General features: G+C 43.4%; 1 protein-coding gene across 4 annotated transcripts in view; it reads left to right on the forward strand.

The window, feature by feature from the left end:
* LOC137377319 (serine/threonine-protein kinase BRSK2) overlaps window positions 1-17351 on the forward strand; it is a 636447-nt gene that overhangs the window by 413811 nt on the left and 205285 nt on the right. The window lies entirely within an intron of this gene.

Below are 17351 nucleotides of genomic sequence, written 5' to 3' on the forward strand. Positions count from 1 at the left end.
TTGGACACCCTTGCTAATATTTCTTTTGAGTCGGTATCAATTTTTGTTTGATTATACTTCTGTAAAGGCCCAGGTGTAATGTAGTGAAATGGTGACTTCACCTTTAAGAAACCGTACCTTTCAGAGACCAGGCCACTGATGACGTCATCAGAAATATATAAGGAGGTGACACCATTTTGAGAGACACACTCAGCACATGGTTTACAAAGAGCACACACAGACCAGTGAGGAAAAGACCTAGACCTGAGATCATGCAATGTAGATATGTAAGACAATAAATAGTGTTTGTGTTGAATCTGAATGTAAAGCCAATGGTTATCATTGAATGAAGACTTAAGAACACAGCACAATACCACAATTTCTGGAAACGAGGAGGAAAAAAGAAAAGACAAGGCACAGAAGGATCCAAGGACAGAAAGAAAACGCAGACAAATAAAAATCAAGAGAAAACCAAGACTGGATCAGAGAGAAAATCTGGGCTGGAACAGGAAAAGAAAGTTTTGTTCCAGCTTTAAGCAAAAGCGATCACCATGTGCGCGTAGCAATTGCCAGTCTTTCCAGTCTTTACAGAGACAGAGAGCAATCCAGGGACGCACTGGAGCAAATGGGTAGCAAGATTTGAACACCTAATGGTGGCACTTGATATCAATACACACCAAAGAAAATGTTACTCCTATACTATGCTGGACCAAAAGTCAATGATATCTTCGATACACTCACAGACACCAGAACCTCCCATGATTATGACACCATGAAGAATGCTCTAACAAGATATTTTCAACTGAGGGCAAATCTTCATTACGAAATTTATGTCTTCAGGCAAGCAAAAGAAGGTAAGTGCAAGACCCTTGACCGCTACATGACGAGACTCAGAAATCTGAGCCAGAATTGCAACTTCACAGACATGGACAAAGAAATGATCTGCCAGATCATTATGACCTGCCAATCACCAACACTAAGGAGGCAAGTTCTTAGAGAGAGTGAATCGTTAAACTTGCAAAGGTTACTTGATATGGCAGAATGCTGGAAGCCAGTGAAAGACAAGCCGAAGTCTTAGAAGAGAAAGGGGTAAATAACATAAGACGAGAAACCTCAGAAGCCTGTTCAAGATTGTCAACAGAATCCGTGAATGCTACAAAAGGAAGGTTTCAACAGTGAAACGCACCAAGCATAAGGGCACAGAAGAAACCCAGAGAAAGGTCTGAGGCACATCAAGGGAGACCAAGACAGAGATTACAATCACCTCACGTTACAGCATGCAGTCATTATGGTGGTGCATATCCTCACTGCAGAATTTGTCTTGAAAGAGGAAAGAAACATAAAGCCTGTGGAAAAATGGGACATCTCGCAAGAGTATGTCAATTGAAGCCTGCAAAGAACATTAATAGAGTTAATTGCCAGAAGGATGATTACATCTTCGCAGCACAAGAGAAGATCTTTGTTGCTCGCAACCACAAATACCAACGCCTGCCCATGTGTGATGTGTTCATAGGCAATTCGACAACCTCTGCAGTAATTGGCTCAAGAGCAACAGTCAACATAATGGATGCCCTGACATTCCATGAGTTAGAGAAAACAGAAACTGCAATTGAACAAGTCGATATCTAAAATCTTCTACGGATCAGATAACCCTCTACCATCCTAGGGATGATCCAAGTTACACTCAAATCCTCCCAGGGGTCCACATGTCAGACTGAGTTCCATGTTGTAGATTCAAGCAAGGGAAATCTGCTATGTTTCAAAACTATCCGCCAATTGAAGCTGATCACGATCAACATTGTCAGAGGACAGAACTACCTGATGAAATAAGACATCTTGAAGAAATATCCACCACCACAATTCATTCTACAAAACCCTACATGCACTCAATGGAAAGCTTAAGAGATAGAGACAAGAGTCAAAACCAAAGGATAAAGACACATGCAGACTGACGGATGCACACAAAAGGTAACAAGATAAAAAGAGACAAGAGAAAATGTCAAAAATTAGCTCACCATTTGACCCAGAGAAAAGGCAACATGATCATAGCGAAGAGAGTAAACTACATTTTAAGAAAAATGTAACCACCTTCAAAAGAGTCAATGCTAAAACAATTCCAGAAGGAAGGGATGAAGATGACATAAATGACCTCACGCCTGTGAAACTCAGGAAGCAGCTTAGCCAAATTAAGCACAGCTGAAATCGATACTGCAAGATCCACAGAGAAGATCATCGAGACCTCTTCAATTAACTGTCGATTCAAAGACTATGTCATGCATCGATGATGAATGGAGCCAGATGGGAAGAAAGTCTGGTATTGAGGGTGATGTGCCTGAAATCTCTCCCCTCCAATTTTCAAACTTTAGTCCAACTGAGTTTTGTGCAATATAACTTTACACGATTAACTAGCTAGAGAGCAATTGATAATCTTTAAAGAAAAGGTGGAAACTTTAAATTTAAATGAAGGGGTAATGTAATGTAGTGTAGTAGTGACTTCACCTTTAAGATACCGTACCTTTAAGAGACCAGGCCACTGGTGCAACTGATAATATCATCAAACATATATAAAGAGGAGACACCATTTTGGGAGACATACTCAGCACATGGCTTACAGAGAGCACACAACCACCAGTGAGGAAAAGACCTGGACCTGAGATCACGCAATGTAGATAAGTAAGATAATAAATAGTGTTTGTGTTTAATCTGAATGTAAAGCTTGCAGTGATCATTTAATGAAGACTTAATAACACAGCACAACACCACACCTGGCTATGTTGAAGACATTAAATGCAAGTTGTTATTATTGTTGTCAGATTCAAGAGACCAGCATCTACTAGTTGACTACTAACATTTAAACTACTAAACCATTTGTACTGCAGTGACAGAATGCTTCTTTTCATACGTAAATGCAGGTACAGCAAGTGATTAGGAAGGCAAATGGAATGTTGTCCTTCTTTGGAAGGAGAATGAAGTATAAAAGTAGGGAAGTCTTGCTTCAACTGCACAGTGTGTTGGTGAGACCACACTTAGAGTACTGTGTACAGTTTTGGTCACCTTATTTAAGGAGGGATGTACTTGCATTGGAGGCAGTTCAGAGAAGCTTCACTAGATCCTAGATTCCTGGGATGAAGGGGTTGTCTTATAAGGTTGAGTAAGTTGGGCCTATACTCATTGGAGTTTAGAAGGGTGAGAGGTGATCTTATTGAAGTAAATAAGATTCTGAGGGGGCTTGACAGGGTAGATGCTGAGAGGATGTTTTCCCGCGTGGGGGAATCTAGAACTCAGGGCGTAGTTTCAGAATAGGCGTTGCCCATTTGATATGGAGGAATTTCTTCTATGAGGGCTGTGAATCTTTGGAATTCTCTACCCTAGAGAGCAGTGGAGGCAGAGTCATTGAATATATTCAAGGCTGTTGAGTTGGACAGATTTTTGATCTACAAAAGAGACAAAGGGGGCAGGCAGGAAAGTGAAGTTGTGGCCAAGATCAGATCAGCCATGATCTTATTGAATGGCAGAGCAGAGTCAAGGGGCCAAACGGCCTTCTCCCGCTTGTATTTCTTATGTTCTTATGTAAATTATCATCTTCACTGGGTGATAATCTGGCGGAGCAGATCAGCTGCCTATTATGGGACTTGCCTGATTTTCATTCCATTGATTTCAGTTGGGCAGCTTCTACAATTGATGGATGATCTGCTCCACTGGATTACCACCCAGGCAATTAAAACAAAAATCTACTTACATGGGTGTACAATCCAGATTAATCAGCAGAAATGGGGGAGACTGAATATTTCAGTGGAGGCTGAAGTCCCACCGCCGGCGCTGAAAATGGGAGCTGGCCCCACGTCAGTGTTTGTTACCAGCTGCAGGTCGCTGTTGGGCTGCTGCCCAGTTCAGGATGGCGGCTCACCCCCAAGAGCTACCGGCCCAATCAGAGGGCCAGCAGCTCAGCAACGCCACTGCTAACAGTGGCCAGTGCTGCAGCTGCATCACCAGGAAGAGGGCCCCTCAATGGCAGGCCGCCCTTGAAGACATGTGAGTTGTTGTAGGGAAGCTGCAGCCAGGCAGGGGGTCATTGCTGGGGGCGGGTGGTTGCCCTCCATGGGCCAAAGAGGGCCCCCAATGGTGCTAAGAGGCCATCAGGGTTTACCTGATGGTCATTAAATGGCTCACTTGGATGTCCATGGGGTGGCCTCACCACCAATATGTCATGGTGGTGGGAAGGCATTGTGCTCCCCTCTTGATGCCTTCCTGTGCCATATTGCCAGCCGTCCAACCTGCCAGTCCATCTTCAATGGGCTGGGAAAATTCAGCCCAGGGAATCAGGCCATTAACATCGGACAGATCTAAACAAGTTTCTGAAGGGCCAATGGTATTTAGATTTCAGATGACAAACTTTGTTTTTATAATGGTTGAAAGGATAATTTTGAACTATGGAACCTGAGAGCTCAGCTCAGAGCCCTTTCTTAATTAACCCATGACAAGCGACTGATATTGAGTTTTTCATATATAAAAAGTGGAACCTTGCAAGTTCATAATTTGTGACAGACTATTTCCTTTGAAGACTTCACCCTCATTAAGTTTTCATTTCCATTTAAAAAGCAACTTATTTCCACTTACAGTATATTGAGATGAAATGAATGGTGGATTAAAAATTGCTACATTCGCATATCATTTAATGTCAATTATTTTTTACACAGTTACCTAATGGTTACTGAGGGAGTTTGATCAAGATTTTGATCCAATCTAAGGTTCAGATATTTCACAAGCCACTCATCAAATCCCAACATTAGACTGCCACCTTAAGCTCCCTGATTATTAAATGTACAATATATTATGTGCTCTTCTCCTGTGGCATTGCTTATCCTTTTCCATAACTACCATTTCCTGCCACCATGTTGTTAATTCTTTCCATTTTCCAGATTGTCTGGATTAACACATTGCTGTTTGTGGGACCTGGCTGTGTGCAAATTGACTGCCATGTTTCCTATGTTACTACAGTGACTGCACTTCGGAAGAACTTAATTGCCTAAAATGCACATTGGTGCATCTTGAGATAATGAAAGGTGTTAAATAATTGCATCTCTTTCTTTTTCTTTCCTCTCTATTGCCATCTCTCTATTGTTCTCTCTCTATGGCTTTCCTTGTCTTCCCTCTCAGCTTTCTCCTTTCTTTTGTCTGCTGTCTCTTCAAATTCCTTTGTTTCTGTCTGCATCACTCTCTCTGTACGTCTCTCACTGTTTTCCCCATACACTTTCTCACTTCCCAATTAAATGACTCTCACTCTGTACATTTCCCCTGCCTTCCCAACAAAACTTGCTCTGAAATTCAAGACTCTTAACAGTGCGATGTGGCTGTGCCAAGGAGGAGTAAACAGCCTGGGCCCACAATGTGCAGTGTGGGAACACGTGGATTGGGGCAAAGCAGGGAGCAATTTTGGAAAACAATATTATTATTTTTTATTATTTTCATTTTTTAAATGGAGGCTTGGTAACCCTCAGAGGGCAGGGAATCTTGGGGCACAGGTGAAGGAATTGGGTCAGCATATAGGAGCACTTGGTCTTGGGGCGGGGCCCTGGAAACACATTTTGTGTCAACCGAGCAACAGGTCTCAAAGGGCAGGCTGGACAACCAGCAGTGGGAACGCTGGGGCTGCAGACTAGAGAGGAGGAGAGAGGCAGCATCAGGTTGTGAGGGGTTGGAATAGCTATCGATATTGGAGGAGAAGGAACAGAAGAAGATGCAGGTTGGTGAGAGAACACAGCAGACTGAGGCCTGGGAGGAACTAGAGCAAACCTGACTCTAGGTCCACAAATGAGCCTGAGAATTTTAATAGTATATAAGATATATTTATCTCTTTTACTCATGGGGTATTCTATTTTTTTGTAGCTGCTACTAGCTATCAGTGCAATCCTTGCCCTTGATGTATTAATACCTTCTGATCTCAACAAAGCAGCATTAATCAGTTTGATTGCACACTGGATTATCGGATTTTTCATACTCTTGTACATTTTAGAGGATTTTATCAGTTATTCTGCTGTCTAAACACTCAGCACGCTCAGAGCCAAGAAGCTGTTTGATATCAATCACTAAAATAAAGTGATTTTAGGTTTCAAGTGCAACATCATTGAATACTAATAAATTATATGCACAATCTGGGATGTCAAAAGATTCAAATCGCATAAACATACATGGTATAAACTGGGATGAAATGTATCATTTTATTTAATCATTCTTGCTGTGATTTCAATAACTAGATTGATGTTTCAAAGGGAGAAAAGCTAAGTTTGGAATTATGAATATGAGAAAGGTTGGACAGGTTGGATCTGTATTCATTGGAGTTTAGAAGGATGAGAGGTGATCTTATTGAAACATATAATATCCTGAGGAGACTTGACAGGATGGATGTTGAAAGGATGTTTCCCCTTATGGGAGAGACTAAAATTAGAGGGCACAGTTTAAAGAAAGGGGTCTCTCATTTAAGATAGAAATGAGGAGAAATTCTTTTCTCTGAGGGTCCTGAGTCTGTGGAACTCTCTTCCCCAGAGAGCGGTGAAGGCAGGATCATGGAATGTTTTTAAGGCAGAGGTAGACAGATTCTTGACAAACAAGGGAGTCAAAGGGTATCCGGGGTAGGCAGGAAAGTGGAGTTGAGTCCACAAACAGTTCAGCCATGATCATATAGAATGGCAAAGCAGGCTCGTGGAGCAGAAAAGCCTACTCCTGCTCCTAGTACGTATGTTCCTATGTTCCTATGTTCCTAAGTTCGTATGAGAATATAAGAAATAGAAGCAAGAGTAGGCCATATGGCCCACCGAGCCTGCTCAGCCATTCAATAAGATAATGGTCAAACATCTACATCAATTTCACTTTCCCAGCCTATCCCCATATCACTTGGTTCCCTTAGTGCCCAAATATCTATCAATTTTGGTCTTGAATATACTCATCGACTGAACATCCACAGCTCTCTCGGGTAAAATATTCCAAAGGTTCACAACACCCTAAGAGAAGAAATTACTTCTCATCTCAGTCCTAAATAGCCGACCCCTTATCCTGAGACTATGTGCAGTTATTTTAAACTATGGGCTGGATTTTACATCGGGCGGACGGGAGCTGGCCACCAACGTTAAAGTTGGTGGTGAACCCACTTCCGTCTAGCCCGGGGATCCTACCCGCATTTTACGGGTCCCCAGGTTTTAATTGTTCCAAGGCGGCACTTCCACCTGCTTGAGGGAGGAAGTCCCGTCTCATTGAGCTGCCAGCCCATCATCGGGCCGGCAGCTCTTAGTCCCAGCAGCGCCACTGGGAGCAGTGGCAACTGCTGGGACTGCAGCCCAGCTGAGGACATGGAGCCAGGGGTGCAAATAAGTTTGGTTTGCCTCGCCGGGGATGATCGGTCATGCCCCGGCGAGGCAAGGGTGGCCGTTTGGGGGGAAGGGGGGGTGTCTTGGGTCCTAGGGATGGTTGGGGAACCGGGGTGGCCCTCAATCGGGCACCCTGTGCCCAATCATCAGGGCCCCCCCCCCACCTGGTGCACTGAGCGGCCGCCAAGTTTCATCAGGCGGCCTTTCACATCTCCAGGACACCTACTTGCCACGGGTAAAATCCCCTTGGAGGTGGGCGAAGGCCCTTAAGTGGCCGTTAAGTGGCCACTTAAGGGTCTTGATTGGCCTGGGGCAGGAATAGAGACTTCCACTAAGTACACAAAACAGATAAGTTTATAATAAAATTTTAACTAACATGAATGCATAGGTGCCTGCATGTCTATTTGTTTGTGTATCTGCTTTTTTCTTTGTGCCTAGATCTTAACAGTGTCTGCCTGTCTGTGTATCTGTACACATGCCTTTCTAACTATTTGCCCTTGTGTTATTATGTCATCCAGCCTCATCCACTAAATATTTTATTTCACTATTTGTCATTTGATATTCACCTTGTCTATTTCAAAATATTATTGATGACACATTAGTAATTCAATGGAATCTGGATGTACTCATCACCATTTCCAGTGATCAGTCACTTATAATGGTCAAAATCAGCTTCCAAAACTACAGCACATATAATACACTGTATCTGCTAGTGTTTATAATGATATTTTGGGTATAGTGATCAATCTCCCTATTTTCACAGCTCTACAGATTGGTAACCTGTTGGAATTAATATGTGAATGATCCTGACAATGCCTTATAACATACAATCAAAGAAATACTGGAAACATGCAGCAAGTCATAGAGTCAAAGAGTTTTACAGCAAAGAAACAGGCCCTTCGGCCCAACGTGTCTGTGCCAACCATCAAGCACCCATTATAACTAATCCCATTTTCCCGCACTTGGCCTGTAGCCTTATATGCTATGACATTTCAAGTGTTCATCTAAATATTTCTTAAATGTTGTGAGTGTTCCTGCCTCTACCACCCTTTCAGGCAGTATGTTCCAGATTCCAACCACCCTCTGGGTAAAAACATTTTTCCTCAACTCCCCTCTAAACCTCCTGCCCCTTATCTTAAATCTATGCCCCCTGGTTATTGGCCCTGCTGCTAAGGGAAAAGGTTTCTTCCTATCTATCCTATCAATCCCCTCATAATTTTGTATACCTCTAACAGGTCCCCCCTCAGCCTTCTGTGCTCCAAGGAAAACAACCCTAGCCTATCCAGTCTCTCTTCATAGCTGAAATGCTCCAGCTCAGGCAACATCCTGGTGAATCTCCTCTGCACCTTCTCCAGTATAATCATATCCTTCCTATAGTTGGTGACCAGAACTGTGCACAGTACTCCAGCTGTGGCCTAACCAGCATTTTATACAGCTCCATCATAACCTCCCTGCTCTTATATTCTATGCCTTGGCTAATAAATGCTAGTATCCTGTATGCCTTCCTAGCCACCTTATCTACCTGTGCTGCAAGTCTGTCAGCATCTGTAGAGAGAAAAGACAGGTTAATGTTTCAAGTGCATATCCTCAACCAGATTTCTCGCATTTGCAGATTTTCCTTTCATCATGCCATGGCTGCGTTATTAGACTGCGAATGAATGGCTGATGAGTTCTGCTGAGCATCCTGAGAGTGACTCAATGACTAGTGCACAGCAGTGCTCTACAGCACTTGCCAGCATCTAAATTGTTGAACAGAAATTGGTGTTTGTTCAGCTGCTCCGCCCATCCTGCCAATGTAAGAATCAGATTCGCCTCCCAACATAGGGATCAGATTTGCCTTCCCGATAGCCCATTAAAAATTTTGTTGCTTTGAGTAGGTGATTTTTATTTTTTCATCCATATATACTATACAGCAAGGTCCAGTCTGAGTCTGTTCCCTATCCCATTCCTAATTTGCCTGATGAGTTCAACTCCAAAGGTGAAGAAGATCAAACTGAATTTGACAATGGTGACATTGATGAAAGGATATGCATTACACACTGTGGATCAGAATACAGCATCGATGAAGATGGGCTCATAACCACTGTCATTGCAACAACTGACAATAGTATAATGACACATGATGATATTTATCATTTAATAAGTGGGAGAAAAACAAAATTAAATCTGAGCTGTAGGGCATGTTGGAAAACTCAGTTTTCTATTGTGCAGTGTGTGCCTGTTCTGAAAATCTTCATTTGGAGAGCTGTTACTGACCTGAAAAGCCATTGGATATGCTCCTTGCTTCTGAAAAGTTTAATCAAATTGCAGAAATAGTGGTTGCACTTCACTCAATCGAGTTGGCTTTAGAGGCTTTATGCCACAGAAATACCAACCTTCTTATAGTTGATGCTGACCATAAAGTTTATTATCACTCAGTTTGGATTCCTTCATATGGCTTTTGGCTTCAGGTATAAGAAACTGGATAAAGAGACAAGGGTCCAATAATTTAAATGCTTTGTTCCAGTAGCTGCACCGTCTAGAAGTTGCTTCTTCAAACACCAACGCAGATGATATTTTATTAATTGTTGCACCTGCTATAAGGAAAAAGTTGCTCATTGTCGGAACAGTTGGTGGAAAAGACTCCCTTGTGTGACTCTTGAGTGTGACTCTGAGATAATGCCAGCGGTTACTACAGCTGCAGCAGTGCCAACATCAACGGGTCCAAGAAAAATCAAACACTGCTGCTGAAGCTGTCGTTGGAGCTGGAAACACAGGCATCTGTTTCCCGGTCACCTGCCTCTGCTATGCCCAACACTAATAATCTTCAATAATAATAATAAATAAAAACAAGAAATGCTGGAACCACTCAGCAGGTCTGGCAGCATCTGTGGAAAGAGATGCAGAGTTAACGTTTCGGGTCAGTAACCCTTCATCGGAACTAATAATCTTCATTCTGTTTTGAGACAGGAGATGTGCAGAAAGCATGTGGACTCTACAGGGATTGCATAATTGTCTTGAGTCAGTAATAGCAATTTCTGTTTGGCTGAGCATGCATTTTAAAGAGCTGGAATAATTTCTACAAAACTCTGTTCTTGCCTTAGTGATGGCACCCTTGCTTTTTAGAAATAGCTATACTGTTGTAAAATAGATAGTTTAGATTTGTTGATGATTAGTTCTTCTGTAGTCTGTTACATTTGCAAGGAATTGTTGATTATTGGGTGTGTTACTGCCTATGTGGTATCATATTTGGTGATGCTATGTTTAAATTTGCGGATGGAGTTTACTGAATGTAGTGTCACTTAGTTATGCAGGTGGAGTGGAAGATGGATGGACATGCTGATCATTCTCATGCTCTCTCTCTTTCTCCATCTGAGATCAGTCACTTTGTCTTGATGTGCTGAATCTGAAATGTTGGCTGCTTATGGACCCCAGCTATTCACAATATATACTAATGATATAGATGAGGGAATTAAATGTAATATATCAAAGATTGTAGATGACACAAAGCTGGGTGGGAGTGTGAACTGTGAGGAGAATGCAGAGAAGCTCCAGTGTGATTTGGACAGGTTGAGTGAGTGGGCAAATACATAGCAGATGCAGTATAATGTGGATAAATGTGAGGTTATCCACTTTGGTGGCAAAAACAGAAAGGAAGATTATTATCTGAATGGCGATAGATTGGGAAAGGGGGAGGTGCAGCAAGACCTGGGTGTCCTTGTGCACCAGTCGCTGAAAGTAAGCATGCAGGTGCAGCAAGCAGTTAAGAAGGCACATGGTATTTTGGCCTTCATAGCGAGAGGATTCGAGTACAGGAGCAAGGATGGCTTGCTGCAATTATACACGGCCTTGGTGAGACCACATCTGGAATTATTGTGTGCAGTTTTGGTCTCCTTATCTGAGGAAGGATGTTCTTGCTATGGAGGGAGTGCAGCGAAGGTTCACCAGACTGATTCCTGGGATGGCAGGACTAACTAATGAAGAGAGATTGGGTCGATTAGGCTTGTATTTGCTAGAATTTAGAAGAATGAGAGGGGATCTGATAGAAACCTACAAAATTCTAACAGGACTGGGCAGACTAGATGCAGGAAGGATGTTCCTGATGGCGGGGGAGTCCAGGACCAGGGGTCACAGTCTAAGGATAAGGGGTAAGCCATTTAGGACTGAGATGAGGAGAGATTTCTTCACCCAGAGAGTGGTAAACCTGTGGAATTCTCTTACCACGGAAAGCAGTTGAGGCCAAATCATTAAATATATTCAAGAAAGTGTTAGATATAGTTCTTAGGGCTAATGGGATCAAGGGATACGGGGAGAAAGTGGGAGCAGGGTACTGAGTTGGATGATCAGCCATGATCGTATTGAATGGTGGAGCAGGCTCGAAGGGCCGAATGGCCTACTCCTGCTCCTAAGTTTCTATGTTTAAACAGAAGATAAGCTATGCAGAGCTGCCTAGAGAGGAATCATGACCTTTTTATGTTTTAAATGAAACACAATGGCTGGAATTTTACACCCCGCCCCCACCCCCAAAGAGTAGGGAAGTGGCTGGGGTGGGGGGGCGTAAAATGGAGTGGGGGGCCCAAGGCGCCCTTCCCGGCCTGCTCCCACCTCCGCCACCACTTTACAGCGGAGGCAGCAGCGGCGAAAAGCGACCCGCCTGCCCCAGGCCAATCAAGGCCTTTAAGTGGCCAGTTAATTACCACTTAATGGCCACTGCCCGCCACCATGGGGATTTTACCCATGGCCGGTTGGGCGGCCCAGGCCCAAGAGTAGCCGCCTGACAAAAGACGGGGTGCGGGGGGGCCTCATGTTCAGGCATCCTGTGCCCGATGGAGGGCTGCCCCCGCTGCCTCACCATCCTCAGCACCCAACACATCCCCCGTCCCCCTAATCGACCACCCTTGCCTCGCTGGGGCCCGACCAATCACCCCTGGCGAGGCAAAAATCTATCTTGGTTCTGGGGCTCCCTGACATCATCATCTGTGGCTGGGTTGCAGTCCCAGCAGTGGCCACGGCTCCCAGTGGCACTGCTGGGATTAAGAGCTGCCAGCCCTCTGATTGGCCTGCAGCTCCATTAGGCGGGACTTTCTGCCTCAATGAGATGGAAGTCCCACCTCAGACCAATTCAAGGCTTGGGGACTGCAAAATGCCAGGTGGGGGTGGGTTCACCACCGAAATTTCAATCGGTAGATGGCTCCCGTCCGCTGAGGGAAAAATTCCGGCCAATGTCGTTATGTCAAGTATGAAAATAAATACATTTGTTCCATCCTGAAGTCCATTATTCATTGTGCTAACTTTGCATCCTAGGTCCTGGGCACAGTTCTTTTTCCCATTATGGTTACTAGGAGTCTTAATCTCTAACCTGGGTTGTGCAAAATTGAATTCTCGAGGTGTCAGTAGACATCTGGGATTGCAAGCCCAATTGCATTCTCTTTTTGGGGCAACTGGTGTGGTCTTTTATTAATAAATGTAGAACTATTCCTATAGGACTACTTAAAATATTAATACAAGCATGAAGTTAATTTTATTTTGAATCGCAAAATGTTCCATTTGTTTTCCGCTTTTCTCACATTCTCTACCCTTCTCTCCATGGGCACCCTTCAGTACTTGACACTGATTTGCATTGGACCATTTGACTATGGGAGGGCGCCACAGCTAAACCTGCTTCTCTCATCCCCTGATGTCCACAAATATGGACTTTTGTCGTCTTATATTGTTTAAAACATTACTGTTTGTTCAATTTTTAACTTTGTAGCTGAAGTCATTTTGGCTCAACATTCTTCAGCTACTTCCCAGCAATGAATCTGTTTTAAATTTTCTGTAAGATACCCTATTCATCCACAGTAGTTTTCCATGGCAGTTTGTTGATTTGATCTTCTAGTATTGATGATCCTTGAAGTTGGGAAAACCCAGATGCAGCAGGAGCAACCACAGTCACAGTCTTTTCAAAAGACTGGAGAACGGCAGCATTTAAAATCATTATTGTACCAAATATCAAGAGCTCTTAAGGCTAGTATTTTAGAATTAGAGTTGCCGGGGTTATATTAAACCATTAAAACCATTGGCAGTTTACTACACACTAAAAGTACAGAATCCAATTTTATGTCCTGGGATTTCCTGGATTCTGAGTATGCATGAATTATGCCAAATTTTGCTTCAATTTCTGCACCAATCTTGCCAAGTGGGAACTTAACCTGTGGAGCTCATTTGGCTCCATACGGAATGTAAAACCCAATGTAAAATAGGTGTACATGTGGTGTGATCAATGGGGTAAGTAGTGTACAGTTACCTTCTGCCATTGTGCCTCACTGTCGGAGCCTCTTGTTTCTGCTGCCCTTCTTCCTCTTCCATTATTCTGCAGAACAGGTATATGTCCTTTGGGAAGGCTATTTCAGCTGCTTTAGTACTTCTGATCGTATATGGATTCTGAAAAGGTTGTGTGCACTGAGTCTCACTGAACTTTGATTAATCAGATTTTTATACTTCAAAGAACACAAAAAATATGAATAGCCAAATGCAAGAGTACAAGGCAATATTGAGAAATATACAGCACAGAAAGTCCATTGAAGTGTTAACTTCTGTCACAGTTCTTCTTGAGTAGATGTGTGGAGAAAGTTGCTTAAAATTAAACAACGTGTTGAACATTACTCACTTTCTCCTGTTCAATCTTGATGATTGAACATTTTCAATTGACATTTACCTAAGAGGATTTCTCAAGTAACCACAAATGAGTTTTTATCCCATTTTTTAATGAAGCCGGTCTCCAAACAAGCTTTGACAATATCAATCTTCATTTTACACAGTTAATAATGTTGAAATGCAATGTGAGAAAATTAATTTCAGTAAACATTAACAATGATTCAGTGTTACACAATATGGTATAAATACAGCATTACTAAATAGAATGCTGATATGCATGTTGACTTGCATTACCCTGAGTTGAAATGCAGACACACATATGTGGAACAACCAGGATATAGTACAGCAGGTCAGAGTCAGAACACTTGGGCAAGAGTGACCACAATATGATGGAGTTTGGAGTTAGGCTAATGATGCAAAAGAGAATGAGCACATCCGACTTTAGAATGGCAAATTATAAGGGATAAGTTAAAGAAGTTGCTTTGAGAGGAGAAAAACATGGAAGAAAGGTGGATCATGCTTAAAAATACTGTACACATAGTTCAGAGCAGATATATACCACTGGGGAAGAAGGATAACTGAGGGAAAGGCTGATGTAGCTGACAATGGGGGTAATGCAGGGAATAAAAGCAAAAGATCGATTTTTCCTAGAGTGTAAAGCAACCATGATGGTCCAAAGTGATTATAAATATAAGCGAAAAGAGGTCAATAAAATGGTCAGGAGAGCTAAAATAGCAAATCTGGTTAGGATGGAAGGGCATATTAATAGAAGTAGCAAGCATTTCTATAAATCTGTTTCCAACAAGCAAATGGAAAAGGAGAGGTTGAAACATATTAAAGGATAATAAATATACAAAGTGAATTATTTTTCCCTGTTTTTTTTTACTTTTATAGGTGTGTAGTGGCTTGGTCAGCATGTGAAGGAGAAAGATACATTAATGTTTTGAATACAGCCTTTTATGAGAATTTTTTGACAAAGGGTTTGACATACAAAGTTGCCCAATATACTGTTTCAGATGCTATCTGACCTGTTATATATTTCTAGCATTTTCCTTTTTCTACTTTTTTTGGAAAGTGTTTCCCTTGTTTCTTTTATTCATTCATGGGATGTGGGCATCGCTGGCTAAGACAGCATTTATTGCAAATCCCTAATTGCCCTTGAGAAGGTGGTGGTGAGCTGCCTTCTTGAACCGCTGCAGTCCATGTGAGGTAGGTATACCCACAGTGCTGTTAGGAAGGGAGTTCCAGGATTTTGACCCAGCAACAGTGAAGGAACGGTGATATAGTTCCAAGTCAGGATGGTATGTGGCTTGGAAGGGAACTTGCAGGTGGTGGTGTTCCCATGCAATTGCTGCCCTTGCCCTTCTAGTTGGTAGAGGTTGTAGGTTGTAAGATGCTATTAAAGGAGCCTTGGTGCGTTGCTACAGTGCATCTTGTAGATGGTACACACTGCTGCCACTGTGCATCGGTGGTGGAGGAGTGAATGTTTGTGGATGGGGTGCCAGTTAAGCGGGCTGCTTTATCCTGGATGGTATTGAGCGTTATGCACCCATCCAGGCAAGTGGAGAATATTCCATCATACTCCTGACTTGTGCCTTGTAGATGGTGGGCAGGCTTTGGGGAGTCAGGAGGTGAGTTACTTGCCACAGGATTCCTAGCCTCTGACCTGCTCTTGTAGCCACGGTATTTATATGGCTACTCCAGTTCAGTTTCTGGTCAATGGTAACCCCCAGGATGTTGATCGTGTGGGATTCAGCGATCTTAATGCCATTGAATGTCAAGGGGAGATGGTTAGATTCTCTCTCGTTTGACAGTCATTGCCTGGCACTTGTGTGGCACAAATGTTACTTGCCACTTATCAGCCCAAGCCTGGATATTGTCCAGGCCTTGCTGCATTTCTGCACGGACTGCTTCAGTGTCTGAGGAGTCGCAAATAGCGCTGAACATTGTGCAATCATCAGTGAACATCCCCACTTCTGACCTTATGATTGAAGGAAGGTCATTGATGAAGCAGCTGAAGATGGTTGGGCCTAGGACACTACCCTGAGGAACTTCTGCAGTGATGTCCTGGAGCTGAGATGATTAACCTCCAACAACCACAACCATCTTCCTTTGCACTAGGTATGACTCCAACCAGTGGAGTGCTTTCCCCCTGATTCCGGTTTTGCTAGGGCTCCTTGATGCCATACTCGGTCAAATGCTGCCTTAATGTCAAGGGCAGTCATTCTCACCTCACCTCTTGAGTTCAGCTCTTCTGTCCATGTTTGAACCAAGGCTGTAATTAGGTCAGGAGCTGAGTGGCCCTGGTGGAACCCAAATTGAGCATCACTGAGTAGGTTATTGCTAAGCAAGTGCTGTTTGATAGCACTGTGACGACACCTTCCATCACTTTACTGATGATTAGGCTGATGGGGCGGTAATTGGCTGTGTTGGATTTGTCCTGCTTTTTGTGTACAGGACATAACTGGGCACTTTTCCACATTGCCGGGTAGATGCCAGTGTTGTAGCTGTACTGGAACAACTTGGCTAGGTGCGCGGCAAGTTCTGGAGCACAGGTCTTCAGTACTATCGCCGGAATGTTGTCAGGGCCTTTGCAGTATCCAGTGCCTTCAGTCGCTTCTTGATCTCACGTGGAGTGAATCGAATTGTTAGAAGACTGGCATCTGTGATACTGGGGACTTCAGCATGGAGGCCGAGATGGATCATCCACTTGGCACTTCTGGCTGAAGATTGTTGCAGATGCTTCAGCCTTATCTTTTGCACTGATGTGCTGGGCTCCCCCCCTCATTGAGGATGGGGATATTTGTGGAGCCACAACCTCCTGTTAGTTGTTTAATTGTCCACCACCATTCATGATTGGATGTGGCAGGACTGCAGAGTTTAGATCTGATCTGTTGGTTGTGGGATCGCTTAGCTCTGTCTATTGAATGCTGCTTATGCTGTTTGGCACGCCTGTAGTCCTGGGTTGTAGCTTCACCAGGTTGACGCCTCATTTTGAGGTATGCCTGGTGCTGCTCCTGGCATGCCCTCCTGCACTCTTCATTGAACCAGGGTTGATCCCCTGGCTTGATGGTAATGGTAGATTAGGGGATCTGCCGGGCCGTGAGGTTACAGATTGTGGTTGAGTACAATTCTGCTGCTGCTGATGGCCACAGCGCCTCATGGATGCCCAATTTTGCATTGCTAGATCTGTTCAAAATCTATCCCATTTAGAACAGTGGAAGTGCCACGCAACACAATGGAGGATAATCCTCAATGTGAAGACAGGACTTGGTCTCCACAAGGACTGTGCGGTGGTCACTCCTACCAATACTGTCATGGACAGATGCATCTGTGACAGGCAGATTGGTGAGGACGAGGTCGAGTATATTTTTTCCTCTTTGTTCTGTTACCACC

Source organism: Heterodontus francisci, chromosome 14 (genome assembly GCF_036365525.1).
Source record: "Heterodontus francisci isolate sHetFra1 chromosome 14, sHetFra1.hap1, whole genome shotgun sequence".
NCBI classification, from domain to species: Eukaryota; Metazoa; Chordata; class Chondrichthyes; order Heterodontiformes; family Heterodontidae; genus Heterodontus; species Heterodontus francisci.